Genomic DNA, 17,126 nt, shown 5'->3' on the forward strand with positions numbered 1-17,126 from the left:
AAAAAACAAGACCCATCTATTTGCTGTCTACAAGAGACTCATTTTAGACCTGAGGACACCTTCAGATTGAAAGTGAGGGGATGGAGAACTGTTTATCATGCTACTGGAAGTCAAAAGAAAACTGGAGTGGCCATACTTATATCAGACAAACTAGACTTTAAATTAAAGGCTGTAACAAGAGATGAAGAAGGGCATTATATAATTATTACAGTGTCTATCCATCAGGAAGAGCTAACAATTATAAATGTCTATGCGCCGAATATGGGAGCACCCAAATATATAAAACAATTACTCACAAACTTAAGCAACCTTATTGATAAGAATGTGGTAGGGCGCCTGGGTGGCGCAGTCGGTTAAGCGTCCGACTTCAGCCAGGTCACGATCTCACGGTCCGTGAGTTCGAGCCCCGCGTCAGGCTCTGGGCTGATGGCTCAGAGCCTGGAGCCTGTTTCCGATTCTGTGTCTCCCTCTCTCTCTGCCCCTCCCCCGTTCATGCTCTGTCTCTCTCTGTCCCAAAAATAAATAAAAACGTTGAAAAAAAAAAAAAAAAAAAAAAAGAATGTGGTAATTGCAAGGGACTTTAATACCCCACTTACAACAATGGATAGATCATCTAGACACACGGTCAATAAAGAAACAAGGGCCCTGAATGATACATTGGATCAGATGGACTTGACAGATGTATTTAGAACTCTACATCCCAAAACAACAGAATATACTTTCTTCTCGAGTGCCCATGGAACATTCTCCAAGATAGATCACATACTGGGTCACAAAACAGCCCTTCATAAGTATACAAGAATTGAAATCATACCATGCATACTTTCAGATGACATTGCTATGAAACTTGAAATCAACCACAGGAAAAAGTCTGGAAAACCTCCAAAAGCATGGAGGTTAAAGAACACCCTACTAAAGAATGAATGGGTCAACCAGGCCATTAGAGAAGAAATTAAAAAATATATGGAAACAAATGAGAATGAAAATACAACAATCCAAATGCTTTGGAATGCAGCGAAGGCAGTCCTGAGAGGAAAATACATTGCAATCCAGGCCTATCTCAAGAAACAAGAAAAACCCCAAATACAAAATTTAACAGCACACCTAAAGGAAATAGAAGCAGAACAGCAAAGACAGCCTAAATCCAGCAGAAGAAGAGAAATAATAAAGATCAGAGCAGAAATAAACAATATAGAATCTAAAAAAACTGTAGAGCAGATCAATGAAACCAAGAGTTGGTTTTTTGAAAAAATAAACAAAATTGATAAACCTCTAGCCAGGCTTCTCAAATAGAAAAGGGAGATGACCCAAATAGATAAAATCATGAATGAAAATGGAATTATTACAACCAATCCCTCAGAGATACAAGAAATTATCAGGGAATACTATGAAAAATTATATGCCAACTAACTAGACAACCTGGAAGAAATGGACAAATTCCTAAACACCCACACACTTCCAAAACTCAATCAGGAGGAAATAGAAAGCTTGAACAGACCCATAACCAGCGAAGAAATTGAATCAGTTATCAAAAATCTCCCAACAAATAAGAGTCCAGGACCAGATTGCTTCCCAGGGGAGTTCTACCAGACGTTTAAAGCAGAGATAATACCTATCCTTCTCAAGCTATTCCAAAAAATAGAAAGGGAAGGAAAACTTTCAGACTCATTCTATGAAGCCAGTATTACTTTGATTCCTAAACCAGACAGAGACCCAGTAAAAAAAGAGAACTACAGGCCAATATCCCTGATGAATATGGATGCAAAAATTCTCAATAAGATACTAGCAAATCAAATTCAACGGCATATAAAAAGAATTATTCACCATGATCAAGTGGGATTCATTCCTGGGATGCAGGGCTGGCTCAACATTCGCAAATCAATCAACGTGATATATCACATTAATAAAAGGAAAGATAAGAACCATATGATCCTGGGGGCGCCTGGGTGGCGCAGTCGGTTAAGCGTCCGACTTCAGCCAGGTCACGATCTCGCGGTCCGTGAGTTCGAGCCCCGCGTCGGGCTCTGGGCTGATGGCTCAGAGCCTGGAGCCTGTTTCCGATTCTGTGTCTCCCTCTCTCTCTGCCCCTCCCCCGTTCATGCTCTGTCTCTCTCTGTCCCAAAAAATAAATAAATGTTGAAAAAAAAAAATTTAAAAAAATAAAAAAGAACCATATGATCCTGTCAATCGATGCAGAAAAAGCATTTGACAAAATTCAGTAACCTTAATAAAAACCCTCGAGAAAGTCGGGATAGAAGGAACATACTTAAACATCATAAAAGCCATTTATGAAAAGCCCACAGCTAACATCATCCTCAATGGAGAAAAACTGAGAGCTTTTTCCCTGAGACCAGGAACATGACAGGGATGTCCACTCTCACCGCTGTTGTTTAACATAGTGTTGGAAGTTCTAGCATCAGCAATCAGACAACAAAAGGAAATCAAAGGCATCAAAATTGGCAAAGATGAAGTTAAGCTTTCATTTTTCGCACATGACATGATATTATACATGGAAAATCCAATAGACTCCACCAGAAGTCTACTAGAACTGATACATGAATTTAGCAAAGTTGCAGGATACAAAATCAATGTATAGAAATCAGTTGCATTCTTATACACTAATAATGAAGCAACCGAAAGACAAATAAAGAAACTGATCCCATTCACAAATGTACCAAGAAGCATAAAATACCTAGGGATAAATCTAACCAAAGATGTAAAAGATCTGTATGCTGAAAACTATAGAAAGCTTATGAAGGAAATTGAATAAGATATAAAGAAATGGAAAAACATTCCATGTTCATGGGTTGGAAGAATAAATATTGTCAAAATGTCAATACTACCCAAAGCTATCTACACATTCAATGCAATCCCAATCAAAATTGCACCAGCATTCTTCTCAAAGCTAGAACAAGCAATCCTAAAATTCATATGGAACCACAAAAGGCCCCGAATAGCCAAAGTAATTTTGAAGAAGACCAAAGCAGGAGGCATCACAATCCCAGACTTTAGCCTCTACTAAAAAGCTGTAACCATCAAGACAGCATGGTATTGGCACAGAAACAGACACATAGACCAATGGAATAGAATAGAAACCCCAGAACTAGACCCACAAACGTATGGCCAACTAATCTTTGACAAAGCAGGAAAGAATATCCAATGGAAAAAAGATGGTCTCTTTAACAAATGGTGCTGGGAGAACTGGACAGCAACATACAGAAGGTTGAAACTAGACCACTTTCTCACACCAGTCACAAAAATAAACTCAAAATGGATAAAGGCCCTGAATGTGAGACAGGAACACATCAAAACCCTACAGAAGAAAGCAGGAAAAGACCTCTCTGACCTCAGCCGTAGCAATTTCTTACTTGACACATCCCCAAAGGCAAGGGAATTAAAAGCAAAAATGAACTACTGGGACCTCATGAAGATAAAAAGCTTCTGCACAGCAAAGGAAACAATCAACAAAACTAAAAGGCAACCAACAGAATGGGAAAAGATATTTGTAAATGATATATCGGACAAAGGGCTAGTATCCAAAATCTATAAAGAGCTCACCAAACGCCACACCCGAAAAACAAATAACCCAGTGAAGAAATGGGCAGAAAACATGAATAGACACTTCTCTAAAGAAGACATCTGGATGGCCAACAGGCACATGAAAAGATGCTCAACGTCGCTCCTCATCAGGGAAATACAAATCAAAACCACACTCAGATATCACCTCACGCCAGTCAGAGTGGCCAAAATGAACAAATCAGGAGACTATAGATGCTGGAGAGGATGTGGAGAAATGGGAACCCTCTTGCCCTGTTGGCGGGAATGCAAACTAGTGCAGCCACTCTGGAAAACAGTGTGGAGGTTCCTCAAAAAATTAAAAACAGACCTACTCTATGACCCAGCAGTAGCACTGCTAAGAATTTACCCAAGGGATACAGGAGTACTGATGCATAGGGGCACTTGTACCCCAATGTTTATAGCAGCACACTCAACAATAGCCAAATTATGGAAAGAGCCTAAATGTCCATCAACTGATGAATGGATAAAGAAATTGTGGTTTATATACACAATGGAGTACTACGTGGCAATGAGAAAGAATGAACTATGGCCTTCTGTAGCAACATGGATGGAACTGGAGAGCGTTATGCTAAGTGAAATAAGCCATAGAGAGAAAGACAGATATCATATGTTTTCACTCTTATGTGGATCCTGAGAAACTTAACAGAAACCCATGGGGGAGGGGAAGGAAAAAAAAAAGAGGTTAGAGTGGGAGAGAGCCAAAGCATAAGAGACTCTTAAAAACTGAGAACAAACTGAGGGTTGATGAGGTGTGGGAGGGTGGGGAGGGTGGGTGATGGGTATTGAAGAGGGCATCTTTTGGGATGAGCACTAGGTGTTGTATGGAAACCAATTTGACAATAAATTACATATATTGAAAAAATAAAAAATAAAAACATAAAATAGTAATTATATGCTGTCTACAAGAATTGCATTTAAAATACTATAGGTTGAAAGTAGTGACAGAAAAAGATACACACTTCAAATAGTAATAAGAAGAACACTGGAGTCTTTATATTAATATCAAATAAAATAAATTTCAAAACAAAATACGTTTCCAGAAATAATGCTCAAAATTTCAAATGTATATAAACTCAAGAAAATTGCAAAGCACATGAAACAAACTTGACAGAATTAGACACACAATTCACAATAATAGTTGAATATATTTTTTGTGGTAAGATATATGCAATACAAAATGTGTCATTTTGATCATTTGTAGACATACGATTCAGTGGTTAATTACATTCATCATGTTTTGTGATCATCACCACTATCTGTTTCCAAAACATTTTCATCACCCCAGACAAAAACTCTATAACCAGTAGCAATAACTCCTCATTTTCCCTCTCTCTTATCCTTCTAATAATCTCTAATCTAGCTGCTGTCTCCATTAATTTGCCTCTTCTGGATATTTCATAGAAGATAATGCATACAAAATTTGCCTTCTGTGCCTCTTTTGTTTCATTTAGCATAATTGTTTTGAGGTTTATTTGTGTTGTACCATGTGCCATTCTTTTTTCTGGACGAATAATATTCCATTGTGTGTGTGTGTGTGTGTGTGTGTGTGTGTGTGTGTGTGTGTGTGTACATATATATATATGTATATATATACCTTGTGTATGTATATATATACCTTATTTTGTTTATCATCTGATCTGTTGATGGATACTTGAATTGTTTCACTTGGCTATTGTAAATAATGCTGTAATGAACATCAATGTACAACTACTTACTCAAGTCCCTGTTTTCAAATTTTTAAAGCATATACCTAGGAATGGAATTGCTAGATTAAATTTATTTCTAAGTATTTTATTCTTTTAGAAGATGTTGCAAGGGTAACAATTTGTTTAACTTACTTTTCAGATGGTTCACTGCAGGTATATAAGACAACAACTAATTGTTGTGTCTTTATCTTGTACCCTGTAATTTATCTGAGCTCATTTTTTAGCTCTAGTAGCTTCCTTGTGGATTCCTTGGAATTTTTTTTTTTAATTTTTGTTTTTTAACGTTTATTTATTTTTGAGACAGAGAGAGACAGAATGTGAACGGGGGAGGGGCAGAGAGAGGGAGACACAGAATCTGAAAGAGGCTCCAGGCTCTGAGCAGTCAGCACAGAGCCTGACACGGGGCTCGAACTCACGGACCGCGAGATCATGACCTGAGCCGAAGTCGGCCGCCCAACCGACTGAGCCACCCAGGCGCCCCTCCTTGGAATTTTCTATACAGGATCATGTCATCTACAAATAGAAGCAGATTTAATTCTTTCTTCCTGATTTTTACTTCTCTTTCTTGCCTAATTGCTCTAACTAGATTCTCCAGTACAATGTTGAATAGTAGTAGTAAAATCAGATATCCTTGTCTTGCTCCTACTTAGTGTGAAAAGTTTTGATTCTTCCACCATTAAGTATAATGTTAGCTGTGGAATTTTTCTTAAATAAACTTTAATATGTTGAGTAAGCTCCCTTCTATTCCTAATAATCATATTGTTTTTATCATAAACAGTGTTAGATTTTATAAAATCCCTCTTCTGTATCATTTGACATTATGGTTGTGTATTTGGACATATTTTGTCACTCATTCTACTTATTATTTTTATTTAATGATTTATTTATTATTCAATTTATTTTTTAAATTTCCATCCAAGTTAGTATATAGTGCAACAATGATTTCAGGAGTAGATTCCTTAATGCCCATTACCCATTTAACCCCTCCACCCTCTCACAACCCCTCCAGCAACCCTCTGTTTGTTCTCCATATTTAAGAGTCTCTTCTGTTTTGTCCCCCTCCCTGTTTTTATATTATTTTTGCTTCCCTTCCCTTATGTTCATCTGTTTTGTATCTTAAAGTCTTCATATGAGTGAAGTCATATGATATTTGTCTTTCTCTGATTAATTTCGCTTAGCATAATATCCTCTAGTTCCACCTTTCTAGTTGCAAATGGCAGGATTTCATTCTTTCTGATTGCCGAGCAATAGTCCATTGTATATATATACCACATCTTCTTTATCCATTCATCTGTCGATGGACATGTGGGCTCTTTCCATACTTTGGCTGTTGTTGATAGTGCTGCTATAAACATTGGGGTGCATGTGCCCCTTTGAAACAGAACACCTGTATCCCTTGGATAAATACCTAGTAGTGCAATTGCTGGGTCATAGGGTAGTTCTATTTTTGATTTTTTGAGGAAGCTCCATACTGTTTTCCAGAGTGGCTGCACCAGTTTGCATTCCCACCAGCAGTGCCAAAGAGATCCTCCTTCACTGCATCCTCACCAACATCTGTTGTTGCCTGAGTTGTTAATGTTAGCCATTCTGACAGGTGTAAGGTGGTACCTCATTGTGCTTTTGATTTGTATTTCCCTGATGATAAGTGATGAGCATTTTTTCCTGTGTCGGTTGGCCACCTGGATGTCTTCTTTGGAGCAGTGTCTATTCATGTCTTTGGCCCATTTCTTCACTGGATTATTTGTTTTTTGAGTGTTGAGTTTGAGAAGTTCTTTATAGACTTTGGATATGAACCCTTTATCTGATATGTCATTTGCAAATATCTTCTCCCATTCCATTGGTTGCCTTTTAGTTTTGCTGATTGTTTCCTTTGCTGTGCAGAAGCTTTTTATTTTGATGAGGTCTCAATGGTTCATTTTTGCTTTTGTTTCCCTTGCCTCTGGAGACGTGGCCAAGATCAAAGAGGTTTTTGCCTGCTTTCTCCTCGAGGATTTTGATGGCTTCCTGTCTTACATTGAGGTCTTTCATCCATTTTATTTTTGTGTATAGTGTAAGAAAGTGGTCCAGGTTCATTTTTCTGCATGTTGCTGTCCAGTTTTCCCAGCACCACTTGCTGAAGAGACTGTCTTTATTCCATTGGATATGCTTTCCTGCTTCATCAAAGATTAGCTGGCCACACGTTTGTGGGTCCATTTCTGGGTTCTCTATTCTGTTCCATGGATCTAAGTGTCTGTTTTTGTGCCAGTACCATACTGTCTTGATGATTACAGCTTTGTAATACGTCTGGAAGTCCGGGATTGTGATGCCTCATGCTTTAGTTTTCTTTTTCAAGATAGCTTTGGCAATTCGGGGTCTTTCCTGGTTCCATACAAATTTTAGGATTGTTTGTTCTAGCTCTGTTAAGAATGCTGGTGTTACTTTGATACAGATTGCATTGAATATATAGATTGCTTTGGGTAGTTTTGACATTTTAACAATATTTGTTCTTCATATCCAGGAGCATGGAATCTTTTTCCACTTCTTTGTGTCTTCTTCAATTTCTTTCATAAGCTTTCTATAGTTTGCAGTGTATAGATTTTTTCACCTCTTTGGTTAGATTTATTCCTAGGCACTTTATGGTTTTTGATGCAATTGTAAATGGGATCAATGCCTTGATTTCCCCCTTTCTGTCGCTTTATTATTGGTGTCTAGGAATGCAACCGATTTCTGTGCATTGATTTTATATCCTGCAACTTTGCAAAATTCATGGATCAGTTCTAGCAGTTTTTTGGTGGAATCTTTTGGGTTCTCCATATAGAGTATCATGTCATCTGTGAAGAGTGAAAGTTTGACCTCCTCCTGGCCAGTTTGGATGCCTTTTATTTCTTTGTGTTGTCTGATTGCAGAGGCTAAGACTTCCAATACTATGTGGAATAACAGTGGTGAGAGTGGACATCCCTGTCTTGTTCCTGACCTTAGGGGGAAAGCTCTCAGTTTTCCCCATTAAGGATGATATTAGCATTGGGTCGTTCATATATGGCTTTTATGATCTCGAGGTAAGATCCTTCTATCCTACTTTCTTGAGGGTTTTTATCAAGAAAGGATGTTGTACTTTGTCAAATGCTTTCTCTGCATCTATTGAGAGGATCATGTGGTTCTTGTCCTTTCCTTTAATGATGTGATGAATCACATTGATTGTTTTGTGGGTATTGAACCAGCCCTGCATCCCAGGTATAAATCCCACTTGGTCATGGTGAATAATTTTTTTAATGTATTGTTGGATCCGATTGGCTAGTATCTTGTTGAGGAATTTTGCATCCATGTTCATCAGGGAAATAGGTCTATAGTTCTCATTTTTAGTGGGATCTCTGGTTTTGGAATCAAGGTAATGCTGGCTTCATAGAAAGAGTTTGGAAGTTTTCTTCCATTTCCATTTTTTGGAATAGCTTCAAGAGAATAGGTGTGAACTCATCTTTACATATTTCATAGAATTCCCCTGGAAAGCCATCTGGCCCTGGACTGTTTTGGGGGAGATTTTTGATTACTAATTTGATTTCTTTACTGGCTATGGGTCTGTTCAAATTTTCTATTTCTTCCCGTTTCAGTTTTGGTAGTGTATGTTTCTAGAAATTTGTCCATTTCTTCCAGATTGCCCATTTTATTGGCATATAATTGCTTGTAACATTCTCTTATTATTGTTTGTATTTCTGCTATGTTGGTTGTGATCTCTCCCTTTTCATTCTTGATTTTATTTATTTGGGTCCTTTCCTTTTTCTTTTTGATCAGACTGGCTAGGGGTTTACCAGTTTTGTTAATTCTTTCAAAGAATCAGCTTCTGGTTTCATTGATCTGTCCTACTGTTTTGTTGTTGTTTGTTTGTTTTGTTTCAATAGCATTGATTTCTGCTCTAATCTTTATTATTTCCTGTCTTCTGCTGTTTTTGGGTTTTATTTGCTGTTCTTTTTCCAGTTCTTTAAAGTGTAAGGTTAGGTTGTGTATCTGAGAACTTTCTTCCTTCTTTAGAAAGGCCTGGATTGCTATATACTTCCTTCTTATGACCACCTTTGCTGTGTCCAGAGGTTTGGGGCTGTGGTATTATCATTTTCATTGGCTTCCATGTACTTTTTAATTTACTCTTTAACTTCTTGGTTAGCCCATTCATTCTTTAGTAGGATGGTCTTTAGTCTCCAAGTATTTGTTATCTTTCCACATTTTTTCTTATGGTTGATTTTGAGTTGCATAGCATTGTGGTCTGAAAATATGCACGGTATGATCTCGATCTTTTTGTACTTGTTGAAGGTTGATTTGTGTCTCAGTACGTGAAATATTCTGGAGAACGTCCCATGTGCACTGGAGAGGAATGTATATTCTGCTGCTTTAGGATGAAATGTTCTGAATATATCTGTTAAGTCCATCTGGTCCAGTGTGTCATTCAAAGCCATTGTTTCCTTGTTGATTTTCAGATTAGATAAGCTGTCCATTGCTTTAAGTGGGGTGTTGAAGTCCCCTACCATTACGGTATTATTATCAGTGAGTTTCTTTATGTTTGTAATTAATTGATTTATATATTTGGGTGCTCTCACATTTGGAGCATAAATATTTACAATTGTTAGGTCCTCTTGGTGGATAGACCCCTTAATTATGATATAATGCCTTCCTTCATCTCTTGTTACAGTCTTTATTTTGAAGTCTAGATTGTCTGATATAAGGATGGTCAGTTTTGTTGAATCTAATTGGAGTCCTATGTGCTTCCTGGATTTTGATATCTGTGTCTTTCCCCAGGTTAGGAAAGTTTTCTGCTAGCGTTTGCTCACATAACACTTCTACCCCTTTTTCTCTCTCTTCATCAGCTGGGACCCCTATGATTCTGATGTTGTTCCTTTTTAATGAGTCACTGATTTCTCTAATTCTTAAATTGTGCTCTTTTGCTTTAGTCTCCCTCTTTTTTTATGCTTCATTATTCTCAATAAGTTTGTTCTCTGTATCGCTGATTCACTGCACTGCCTCATCCATCCTTGCTGCCGTGGCATCTGTTGGAGATTGCAGCTCAGTTATAGCATTTTTTATTTCATCCTGAGTAGCATTTACTTCTTTCATCTCTGCAGAAAGGGATTCTAATCTATTTTTGACCCCAACTAGTATTCTTATTATTATGATTCTAAATTTGGTTCAGACATCTTGCTTGGATCTATGTTGATTAAGTCCCTGGCTGTCGTTTCTTCCTGTTCTTTCTTTTGGGGTGAATTCCTTAATTTCATCATTTTGAAGGAAGAAAAGGAATTAATAAGGTAAAAAAATTAAATTAAAAAATTAAAAACAATACACACACACAAAGAAATCAAATAAATAATACTAGATGCTAGGTGTGTTTTCATCTGGGTGTTGATAGATTAGAGAAAAAAACGAGGGAAAAAAGAAAAAGAAAAAAATAAAATAAAAGGAAAACTTTTGAAAATTAAAAAAATGAATACAATGAAATGGAATAAAATGAAATGATGGAAGTAAAATCAAATTTGAAAAATTTACAAGAAAGTAAAAAATATTGTAGAAAAGAAAGAAAAATATTTTTAATAAAAATTGAAAATAAAAATAATTTTTTTCTCTTTCTGTATTCAAGAAAAAGAAAATAAATGAAAAAGAACAAAAAGAAAAGAAAACTGAATAGATGGACCAGAGGACAGACTGAAGTATGATTGAAATTACATCAGTTTCCCCTAGAAGTCAAACTATGAAGTGCTTTATAGTCCTTAAACTAAGCAGGCAGAGAGACTTGTGTTCCTGAAGAGTCAGGTTGGCCCAGTTGGGCAGCGCTTAATGTAATGGCTCTGTTCTCCACTAGACAGTGCTGCTTAGCTTACTGGGGTGGATTGTTATGGTGCTTGTAGGTGTATATGCACATGCGCTGGAGGGGTGAAAATGGCATCACCCAGCTACCCAGTCTCTAGTATCTGAACTCTGTTCTCCCCAATCAGCAATCGCGCACCCATATTTGCCTCTGGCTTCCATCTACTCCCTGCTTTTACACTGTCCATGACCAAGCCATTAGCTTGCCTGGCGAGTTTTATCTCAGATGCAGCTGTGCTTCCTGACCCCTCACTTCAGAGGGACTGCATCTTTGACCCGTTCTGACCCTCTGTGGGAGGGTCTCACCCAGCAATGGCCAGGTGCCAGCTGCACCCAGAAATATTCGGGGGACTGTGCTGCTGCCAATGCCCAGAGACAGCAGCTGGGTGCCAACCTGCCCCAGAGAAAGTTCACGCAATCATGCAGCAGCAGCATTTCAGGTATTATGGCAAATCACAACTCACATCTGGCACCGGGCTTCACCCTTAATGTCCTCACTCCAACACCAGTGGATTTGGCCATTTTCCGGGGTCTGCTGGGAACTTTGCGGGTAGGAGGCCACACTGCCTCTACCAAATGTCCTCCCAGCAGGAGAGCCGCCTTTCCCCGTGTGGCCCAAGGGCCCCCCCCCCCCCAGACTTCATTCCGCTCCTGGGGACTCACCCTTTCCACCAAAACACCTCCAGATATCTAGCTAAGGAGTTTCAGACTCTGAGCTCCCACTGTTTATAGAGTCTTAGTGGAATTTAAACCTTCTCTTTTCTCCTTTATCCCTTTTTAGTTCAGTCCCTGTGGCTGTTTCCACTTTTCCACTTTCTCTCCATGTGCTTTTGGAGGAGGTGCTTTTCCCATACTCTCCCCCACCCCCATCTCTGCCCTCTCTCCACCCGCAAAACCAGCTCCCTGCCCTCTGCAGCTTCTCTCTCCCCCAGTTCACCTCTCTGCACCGTGTTCCTGCTGAGTTGTGTGGTTCAGGTTGTGCAGATAGTTGTGTCATCCTCAAATCAGTTTTCTAGGTGTGCAGGATGGGTTAATGTTGATCTGGCTGTATTTCAATGATTACAAGACGCAAAAAAAAATTCCATGTTGTTCTGCCATCTTGGCTCCTCCCTCCCTCATTCTATTTAAAGTGGTATATTACATTGATCAACTTTTTATGATGAGCCATCTTTGGGTTCTTTGGGTAAATCCCACTTGTTTAATATGCAGTTGGATTTAGTTTCCTAGGATTTTACTGAAGATTTTTGGATATACATTCATAAGGAATATTGCTCTGTTATTTTATTTTCTTGTGGTGTCATTACCTGGTGTTGGTGTCAAAATAACACTGGCTTCATAGAACGAGTTAGGAAAATTTCCGCCTCCTTTGTTTTATGGAAGACTTCAAGAGGGATTGGTGTTAATATGAAATATTAGATGGAATTAACCAGTGCAACTATCTGGTTCTGGATTTTTCTTTGTTGAGATTTTTTTTTATTACTAATTCAATCTCTACTTGTTTTAGCTCTGCTAAGGTTGTTTATTGCTAAGATTGTCTATTTTTTAGTGATTCGTTTTAGATAACTTGAGTGTGTCTAAGAATTAGTTTACTCTTGTTCTAGTTTTATAAGTTGGAAGATGATGTTATTGACTTGAGATCTTTTTTTCTGTTTTAACATAGTCATTTATATCTATAAACTTTTCTTTAAATTCTTATTTTAGCTATGCCCCATAATTTTTTTTATTTTTAATGAGAGTAGGTAATAAGTAAGTGGAGGGAAAAAGTGACCTAAGAACATCAAGACTTCTTATAAAGATGATGTAATTAAGACTGTGTAGGACTGGCTTCAAGAGAGACAAATAGACAATAAAATAAAATAGAGAGAGCAGAAGTAGGAGTATATATTAGGCCAATTTTTTGATGATGTTCATAAAGAAAATTCAAATAAGTCTTATTACATACTTCACACTATACGGCAAATTCAATTTAACGTCAGGGAGAAGAGAAAGTGGGTGATGGGCATTGAGGAGGGCACTTTTTGGGACGAACACTGGGTGTTGGATGGAAGCCAATTCGACAATAAATTATATTACATAAATAAATAAATAAATAAATAAATAAATAAGTCTATATGGAAAATACAAAGCAATAACTTTCTAGAATATAATACAGAAGTATATGCTCTTGATCCTGGCTTAGAGAAAGGTTATTTAAGGAGAAGACATAAAAAGATTTTCCCATGAAGAAAAAGATAGGTAAGTTGAAGTACATTTATTTAAGAATTTAGGATTATCAAAGAGAACAAATCAAAAGCCAAAAAGCCAAAACAAACAAACAAAAAACCTATAGAGCATAAAATGTATCTGACATATGTGTGTATCTTACCATAATTAGGGGGCAGAACTATTAGTATAACAAGTTAGGGCCTTGAACAAATGAAAATATTCAAATGATCGATATGCTCATAAAAAGCAGGTCAACCTCATTAGCAGTCAGAAAACCACAAATTAAAGTGCATTACTAGAACCCTCATTTGGTAATGGCTGAAATTAGATAGTTTGACAATCTCAGAGAGTACTGATGATATGGGTAACTCTCATAGATAAGAGTTGAAAGTCTAAACTGGTGTAATCCACTTCAGTCTACTGTTGGGATAGGAGCTACTGAAGCTGAGCACGCTTGCACTTACTTAGATTTACTAAAGGTGAGTATACACATACCATATGGCATAGAAAATAAATATATATGTCATATATATGTGTGTGTATGTATATGTGTATACATATAAATATATATCAGAAAATGGAAGTCGGACGCTCAACCGACTGAGCCACCCAGGTGCCCCTCCCCACTTTAATCTGATTTTAGTTATTTGTGTTATTTCTTTCTGTGTTTGTTTTTAGGTTCTCTGGGTAGAGATATCAGTTTTGCTGATCATTTTTTTAAGTTTATGTATTTTTTTTAAATTTTTTTAACGTTTATTTCTTTTTGAGACAGAGAGAGACAGAGCATGAACAGGGGAGGGGCAGAGAGAGAGGGAGACACAGAATATGAAACAGGCTCCAGGCTCTGAGCTGTCAGCACAGAGCCCTACACGGGGCTCGAACCCACGGACCGTGAGATCATGACCTGAGCAGAAGTTGGACGGTTAACCGACCAAGCCACCCAGGCGCCCCAGTTTATGTATTTTTGAGAGAGATTGAGAGAGAGAATCAGCAGGGGAGGAACAGAGACAGAAGGAGACAGAGGATCCGAAGTGGGCTCTGTGCTGACAGCAGCGAGCCCGATGCAGGGCTGGAACTCACGAACTGCGAGATCATGATCTGAGCCACCCACATGCCCCTAGTTTTGCTGATCTTTTCAAAGAACCAGTTATTTATTTCATTGAATTTATTCTTTCTTTGTTTTCTATTTATCTTCCTTCTAATTTTTATTACCTCTTTTCTCCTAGCTTTGGATTTAGATTTCTTTTTCTACTGCCTTAAGGTGTAAATTATTAACTTTTTATCTTTCTTCTTTTTTATGTCTTTTAAAATTTCTTTAGCTTTATTCAGGTATAATTGATAAGGAAAAACTATATATATTTAAGGTGTATAATTTGATGTTGGATAGTTGTATGCTGTGAAATGATCGCCACAACCCAACTAATTAACATATCTGTCATCTCACAGAGCTACGATTTTTGTACGTGGTGAGAACACTAAAGATCTACTCTCTTAGCAAGTTCGGAGAAGACAAAACCGTACTGTTAACTACATTCACTATGCCATACATTACATCTCCAGGACTTTCTCATCCTCCAAAACTGGAACTTTTTACCCTTTCGGCAATATCTCCTCCTTTCTGCTACCCCAGAATCTTGGCAACCACCACCCTACATTATGCTTCTCTGATTCAACTATTTCAGATTCCACATATAAGTAAAGTCACGCCGTATTTGTCGTGCGTGTGGCTCGCTTCACTTAGCATCACCAACTTCCCCTTCATTCATGCTGCTGCAGATGACAATATGTCCTCCCATTTTTTAAATTATTATTATTATTATTATTATTATTATTATTTTGAGAGAGAGAGTGCAAGCAGGGGAGAAGGGCAGACGCAGAGAGTGAGAGAAAAAGAGAATCTTAAGCAGGATCCACACTCAGCACAGAGCCCCATGTGGGGCTCAGTCCCAAAACCCTGGGATCATGACCTGAGCCAAAATCAAGAGTTAGTCAGTCATTCTGGGGCTTTAAATTACATTTAAAGTAATTATTGATAGGTATGTACTTATTGTCACTCTGTTATTTGTTTTCTGGTTGTTTCTGTAGTTCTCTCTTCCTTTCTTCTTCTGTTGTTCTTTTTGCTTTGTGACTGATGAGTTTCTGTAGTGTTATGTTTGACCTTCTTTTACTTTATCTTTTGTGTATCTATTATAGGTTTTGAGTTTGTGTTTACCATGAGGTTCACATATTGTTGTATGTGGTGTTTCCTAAGTAAATAGCAGTCTATATTAATTTGATGGTCATTCCAATTCAAACACATTCTTTATTAAAAAAAAAAAAAGTCTTTCTTTTTCTTTCTTCCTTTCTTTTTCTCTTTGTTTTCCTTTTCTATTTCTTTTATTTTATCTTCTCCACATTTTATATATACCCTGTCATATTTTACATCTTTTTATTCATAGTTTCCTTATGTCTAATTATAGCCATTTCTTTTCCACTTAAAAAAATCCACACACACACACACACACACACACACACACACACACACCCTTACCATTTCTTGTAAGACTCTTTTGGTAGTGATAAACATCTTTATTTTTTGTTTGTCTGGGAAACTCTCTATCTCTCCTTCAAATCTGAATGATAACCTTGCCAGATAGAGTATTCTTGGCTGTAGATTTTTTTTTCCTTTCAGCACTTTAAATATATCATGCCACTCCCTTCTGGCTTGCTGACAAATCAGCTGACAGCCTTATATGTTTTCCCTTGTAGGTAACTTTTTGTTTCTCTCTTGCTGCTTTTAAGATTCTCTCTTTATCTTTAACTTTTGTCATTTTAATTTATGTGTCCTGGTGTGGACCTCGTTGAGTTCATCTTGTTTGTAACTTTCTGTGCTTCTTGGACTTAGATGTCTATTTCCTTCCCCAGGTTAGGAAAGTTTTCAGTTGTTAGTCAAATAAGTTTTCTGCACCTTTCTTTCTTTTTTTCTTCTGGGACCCCTATAATGTGAATGTTTGTTTGCTTAGTGTTGTCCAAGAAATCACTTGACCAATCCTATCACTTTTTTTTTTTAATTTAAATTCAAGTTTACATACAGTGTAGTGTCGGCTTCAGGAGTAGAACCCAGTGATTCATCTCTTACATATGACACCCAGTGCCCATCCCGAAAAGTGCCCTCCTTAATGTCCATCACCCATTTAACCCAACCCCTCCACACTCCCCTCTCCAGTAACCCTCAGTTTGTTCTCTGTATTTAAGACTCTCTTATGGTTGGCCTCCCTCTCTGTTTTTATCTTATTTTTCCTTCCCTTCCCCTACGTTCATCTGCTGAGTTTCTCAAATTAAATGTACAAGTGAAATCATATGATATCTGTCTTTCTCTGACCTATCCTCATTTTTTAAAAATCCTTTCACCTGTTTTGCTGTTCAGTTTGGATGCTTCCCATTACCTTGTCTTCTAGATTACTGATATGTTCTTCTGCATCCTCTAACCTACTGTTGATTCCCTCTAGTATATTTTTTATCTCAATTATTGTATTCTTCAACTCTGACTGGTTCTTTTTAATGTTTTCTCTCTCTCTATTGAAGGTATCCGTGAGTTCTTCCATTCTCCCCAGTCTGGTGAGTATCTTTATCATTATTGCTTTAAATTCTTTAACAGACATAGTGCTTATTTCCATTTAATTTAGTTCTTTTCTGAGGTTTTTTTTCTCTCTTGTTTTTTTCCTTTAGAGAATGTTCCTCTGCCTCCTCATTTTGCTTGACTTCCTGTGTTTGTTTTCATGGATATGGCAGAACAGCTACTTCTCCTAAACTTGAAGGAATAGTCTTGTGTAT

The sequence above is a fragment of the Puma concolor genome, chromosome D1 (genome assembly GCF_028749965.1).
Source record: "Puma concolor isolate L17-30 chromosome D1, mPumCon1.1.hap2, whole genome shotgun sequence".
NCBI lineage: Eukaryota > Metazoa > Chordata > Mammalia > Carnivora > Felidae > Puma > Puma concolor.